This window comes from Amblyomma mixtum, chromosome 7 (genome assembly GCF_055824585.1).
Source record: "Amblyomma mixtum isolate Tamu chromosome 7, ASM5582458v1, whole genome shotgun sequence".
Classification (NCBI taxonomy): Eukaryota; Metazoa; Arthropoda; class Arachnida; order Ixodida; family Ixodidae; genus Amblyomma; species Amblyomma mixtum.
The window spans coordinates 22,287,888-22,293,791 of record NC_143018.1 but is presented as its reverse complement, the minus strand read 5'-3'; the positions used below and the strand labels follow the sequence as shown (position 1 = coordinate 22,293,791).

Here is a 5,904-nt window from a genome sequence, read left to right as displayed (position 1 = left end):
TGGACCACTACCACCAACCACTGACGTGAGCAGCAACAGAAGGAAAGAGGGGGCGAAATGAAAAAGAGAGAGGAGAGAAGAAAGAGATAGGGAAAAAAAAGGTCAACTAACACTAACAACATCTCTTTTTTCCTAGAATTCCTCGGCAGTGCAGTCTTCGAGACCGGCATGAGTTGACATGAGTCATGTGAGGGCACACTTTCCAAGCCGGCGGAATAGACCGTGTCTTCGGCTTGAGGCCTAGCCTACGCATAAAGGACCACGTGGGTACAACTACCTGCGCGTCTCGCGTTTCTTTTACCCTCGCACGCAGGCTGCGGGCGCGCTTCGGATGGATGGATGGAAAGAATTTTCAGTTATCAGGAAAGAATTTTTCTATGATAACTCAAGAGGCAGTGCCCTACTTTTTGAAGCTAGATCAGGGTGTCTTAGAACGCGCAGCTACCCAGTCAACCACGGATATCCGTGGTATATCCGAGTAAGGTCCGAATCTCCAGTGCCAGGCTGGGATGTCCATAGGGCATGCCTACGTATGTCCATATTCGGATATACGCATCGGAGATTCTGTGTATGTACGAGGGACGTTCGTTTTTGGATGGCTGGCGGACATCCGCCGGCGGATGTCCGAGGAGTATCCGTAAACATCCCTCTTGGGATGTGAGCTTACATGACATATATAATTTGTTTTCCCTCAGACGAACATTTTAAAACAAATTCTATTTTGCCAATGCCAAAATTCACACAATCACATTTCTACCACCAACTAGTTTAATATTCAGATTGATTAAGATCACTCAACTATGGTGTTGATGTTAAAGAACCAGAATTAAACGAATCGCTTGGCTTTCTGGCGCCAGTGCTCATAATTAACGCCCTTTTATCCTGCAGCACTCCTTCGAGGTAACCGAGGCATGTAGCCATGCATGCTGCCTTCCATGAAAACAAACCCTAATAAACTCCTACCAGGGGCCGCGGCAGAGCGGTAAGCCTAAAAGTCAACCCAATCCAATCTATCAGCCAAGCCAATATTTGTGGCGCGATGGTCTCGTTGGTTTTCATCGCGTGGTGCTCCTTTCGACCTTTACTTTTGCTGTAATGTGCGGTTTGTTCGCTCTGTGGTTGCTTGGCTGTGCTACAAATGTGTTGTGTCATCTACGCGCTCGAAAAGACGTTCGTTTGATTCTGAGGCTCTCGTGAAAAAGCTCCGGTGTCGCCTGACCCCTTGCCGAGACATGCTTTGTTGCTTTGGATGAAAGAAGCGGCCATGGTGTTAACACTTGCGAGGTAAGTAACTGTGCTTGAAAATTACTTTCAGGGTGTTGCTGTGGGATGACTTAACCGCATTAACGCAGTTGTACTCTGTTGCGCTACTTGTTTGCCACGGAGTGGAAGTTGCAAGCACTATGCATTAGCTGCCGCAAACGTGTTTCTCGTGTTTGTGAAAAAAAGTTGACCTACGTTTCTCATCAAAGGAGGTGATTCGTTGCCACCCCTGCAGAATTCTGCCATGGATGGAGACGGTGTGTAGTTGCATGGTGTGAATCTTAAGGCAATTGCGCGTAGGTTCATAATTACGATGAAACAGAATGCACGAAAAGCATAGTGCCAGGACGGTGTTAGTTTTTCAGTGCTTCGCGACTTAGTTTTTCTTACTTTTCTGTTGCCTTTGCAGTGTGGATGTGGCCCGGCTACCGAGTGTATTGGTGCCTACATTAATTATGCCAAGCCGTGGAAAGCACAGGTAGGTTGAAAATGTCATATAAAAGTTGTGCATACTTCCACAGCTTATTAATTTATTTATTAGGCTTGCCAAATGGAAGTCTCCAACCATCCACTCACTACACAGTACTTTGCACTGTGCAGTAGCATTGTTTAGGAAAGCTTAACTGTTGTGTTAAATTTGCGAGCTTCAGTCACATTTTTCACTTACTTCCCAATCACTGAGTGCAGTGAGCTCTTGCAGTGCTTTGGTATAACTTTGCCAAACATGTTATGCCCACAGGGCTCAATGCTGAGCCAGATAGCAGGACCATATATGGCACCCCTAGAGCCACATGTTCCTGGATTGTGACCAGACCTCTCTTCCTTACTCCTGTGCAGCTGTGGATCATCAAATATGCTGTCAGTGCCCTGATGCGTGATTCATCAGTGAACCCTGTGGGCATTGTAGTTTCGACAGAGATTGTGTTTTGCTGCATCATTGACAACGTGCAGTATAAGGTGCTCTCTCATACTTTATTTTCTTGTCCATACAGTGTGGATGTGACTGACCTAAGCTAGCAGCTATATAGTACCTGCAGCTTACAGCAGCAACCTTCAGGTAAGTTTGAACTACAGTGCAAGTTTGACCCTGTCACATAATGGATACTTTCCTTCTGTTTGCTCTGTGCAGCGGAGGGTATCTAGCTATACTGCAGTGTACTTGTACAATAATGGATAAAAATTTGGGGTATGAGAGTTCTTTGTGAAACATTTTCTCTGTGCTGTTAGCCAGAGCAATTTAATCAAAAGCCTAGAACCAGGAGGGGACATGGATACTCGATCTTATTGAACAAATTTCAGCTGACTGCCTGGCGAGGCAATGCAAAAATAAATATTTTCGGAAAATCGACATCCAGCAAACTTTTCTCTATGAGTGTACCTTGTGCCCAACCTAAGTCATTAGCTAGCTTGCAACGATGTGGTAAGGATCCCTACTCTTGCACTTGAATTTTTTTGACCATCAGTGTGGAAGTGACTGCCTGTGGGAGTAGCTGTGGTGTCTTGCAATGTAAAAGACAAAAGAGCTACTACTGGGGCGAGTTGGAAATACATACTTGAAGGAATTGGTGAGCGCTATAGAAACACTGAAAAGGGACAAACGCACAGGACGAAGCGCTTTCTAACTACTGTTTAATCTCAGAAGAAACATGACTATATACACACATTTGACGACAAGAATGAAGGAAAAACAGGTAAAAACTACGCGCGCTTACAACAGCCGAAGATTACTGTTCTTGAGGGAGGTTAATTCTGTTCCCCCTAACATCACTGAAGGGGAGCTGACGCATTGCTTATCTGGAGCAATGTGCATTGCAAAAGCTTCGGTAATTTCTTGTTCCCGTCTGTTTCTAGCCCTACCTATTACTTTGGTGTTCTTTAGCAAGGGTATGCATTTACAGTGTGCGAAATGAGGTGCCAGATTCCCGGACTTTGCAAGTTGTTCACTTGATCTTTCGTGTTCCCGGAGCCTCTTGTTAAGGCATCTTCCCGTTTGCCCTGCGTAAGTTTGTTGGCAGCTGAGGGGAATGCTGTAAATGACGTTTTCGTCACACTTTACATAGGTGTTTTCGTGTTTGGTGTTGCACCCAGGTTTCTTTTTGTGGTCTTCATTCTCGTTGACCTTTTTACACATTCCAATGAGCTTATTGGGAGCTGAAGAAACCACCTGGACTCCGTACTTGTTAGCTGTCCTCCTTATTCTGTGGGAGATATTGTGAACCTACGGCATCACGGCAGGGCGTCCCTCGTAGCTCATTTTCTTAGTTTTGTGGGACCCAGTAACTTCTCTTAGTAAGCTTTCAGCAGTACAGCAAAGTAACTGCTACGGGTAACCGCTCTCCTTCAATCGGGAGACCTGTTGGTCTACGCTGTGAATTATCGAGTGGGGGCAAGATTTTCTTATAGCTGGTTTCAGGCAAGACGTAGCTACAGCTCTCTTTACAATTCTGGAATGACTGATAATTCACAGCGTAGACCAACAGGTCTCCCGATTGAAGGAGAGCGGTTACCCGTAGCAGTTACTTTGCTGTACTGCTGAAAGCTTACTAAGAGAAGTTACTGGGTCCCACAAAACTAAGAAAACGAGCTACGAGGGACGCCCTGCCGTGATGCCGTATGTTCACAATATCTCCCACAGGATAAGGAGGACAGCTAACAAGTACGGAGTCCAGGTGGTTTCTTCAGCTCCCAATAAGCTCATTGGAATGTGTAAAAAGGTCAACGAGAATGAAGACCACAAAAAGAAACCTGGCTGCAACACCAAACACGAAAACACCTATGTAAAGTGTGACGAAAACGTCATTTACAGCATTCCCCTCAGCTGCCAACAAACTTACGCAGGGCAAACGGGAAGATGCCTTAACAAGAGGCTCCGGGAACACGAAAGATCAAGTGAACAACTTGCAAAGTCCGGGAATCTGGCACCTCATTTCGCACACTGTAAATGCATACCCTTGCTAAAGAACACCAAAGTAATAGGTAGGGCTAGAAACTGACGGGAACGAGAAATTATCGAAAATTTTGCAATGCACGTTGCTCCAGATAAGCAATGTGTCAGCTCCCCTTCAGTGATGTTAGGGGGAACAGAATTAACCTACCTCAAGAATAGTAATCTTCGGCTGTTGTAAGCTCGCATAGTTTTTACCTGTTTTTCCTTCATTCTTGTCAGCGCGTGTGTTCCTCCCTCTTGTGTGTATGATATGAAGTCAAATGTGTGTATTTAGTCATGTTTCTTCTGAGATTAAACAGTTGTCCTGTGTGTTTATCCCTTTTCCGTGTTTTTATAGCGCTCACCAATTCCTTCAAGCTTGCAATGTACACGCATTTTTCATGAACTGGTACAAAGCTTTGCAGTCGGGCATTTGTTTTTGCAGTTTTTTTTGGAAAAGCAAAATATTTTGTATTGCAAGAAATATTCTCACCTCTGTTGCTTACAACTTACTAGTTGTTCAAGATGTAAACATGCTTTCGGAGCGGCAGATGACTAATTTACTTGGCACGGTGGACTTACTGCATACAACTGAATGGTGTCTGTCAAATTCGCTTGCTTTAATGACATATTCTGAACTTACTGTTTTCTGCAGAAGACGTCCCCGGCTTGTCTACAAATTCATCATGGTCTGTACAGTATCCTTCCTGCTGCTGTGTATGGCCGGCTTGATGAATTCCTCATGAAGACTGAAGACGGCATTTATGTCATAATAAAATCATCCCGACTGATATGCTTTGCCATTTTGGTCGATTGCTTTACAGATTCATGCAGATTACATACAGCAAGGTGTATGTCCGATTTCAGACTCTGCGGGCTTTTAATAAGCCCAGTGGCCCTGGGAGGTGCACTGATTGGTGGTTGTAGTTCTGGCTTGCCTCATAATGGTGAAGAATGCATTACCTGCAAATATCCTCAAAAGATCCGCCGGCGGATATCCGAGATGGATATCTGTCGGCAGTCTAAATAATTATATTTGTACCTCCGTCGGAGGTCCGTGCGAGAGCCGTTGGACGTCGGCGGATCTCCCACGGATATCCGTATATCCAGTAAAGGACATACCTCGGACGTCCAGTGAATGTACACTGGTTGATTGGGTACAAAAAGAAATTTAACGAAGAAGATGACACATGTGCAGTGTGTGGTAGATCTGTGGAAACAATTGAACACCTCATAATCAAATGTGATGGTATCCATCCGGATGTCGACGCAGGCACAGTCACTCTTTCTGAGGCCCTAGGGTTTAAAGATAACAATGGTCATGTAAATAAATCTGCAGTGGAAGTCAGCAAAAAGCGATTGGAGGATTGGTGGCTGAAAAGCAGAGATGTGGCATAAGGTTAGAATTGTAGGAAACCGTAGGCAAAGGTGATGGAGAATCTTAATGAGAATTGCCAACACAGTAAACAAAAAAAAATAAATAAAGAAAAGCTGAGCACGGTGGCAATTGCCACCACCCCGTTTCAAAGGGGGCGCTCCTATCCATCCATCCATCCATCCATGGATGGATAGGAGCGCCCCCTTTGAAACGGGGTGGTGGCAATTGCCACCATGCTCAGCTTTTCTTTCTTTATTATTTTTTTTGTTTACTGTGTTGGCAGTTCTCATTAGGAATTGTCTCTCGACACCTGTCGCCATCTGTCGGCGGGCGCGGC

The 5,904-nt window shown here is 45.0% G+C and overlaps 1 long non-coding RNA gene across 1 annotated transcript; it reads left to right on the top strand.

Moving 5' to 3' along the window:
• Positions 1-453: 453 nt before the first annotated feature.
• Positions 454-4,980, top strand: LOC149335247 (uncharacterized). Its single transcript, XR_016284027.1, has 4 exons — positions 454-1,284; positions 1,673-1,741; positions 2,256-2,320; positions 4,845-4,980. It is a non-coding gene; the product is annotated as an uncharacterized LOC149335247 (long non-coding RNA).
• Positions 4,981-5,904: the final 924 nt, after the last annotated feature.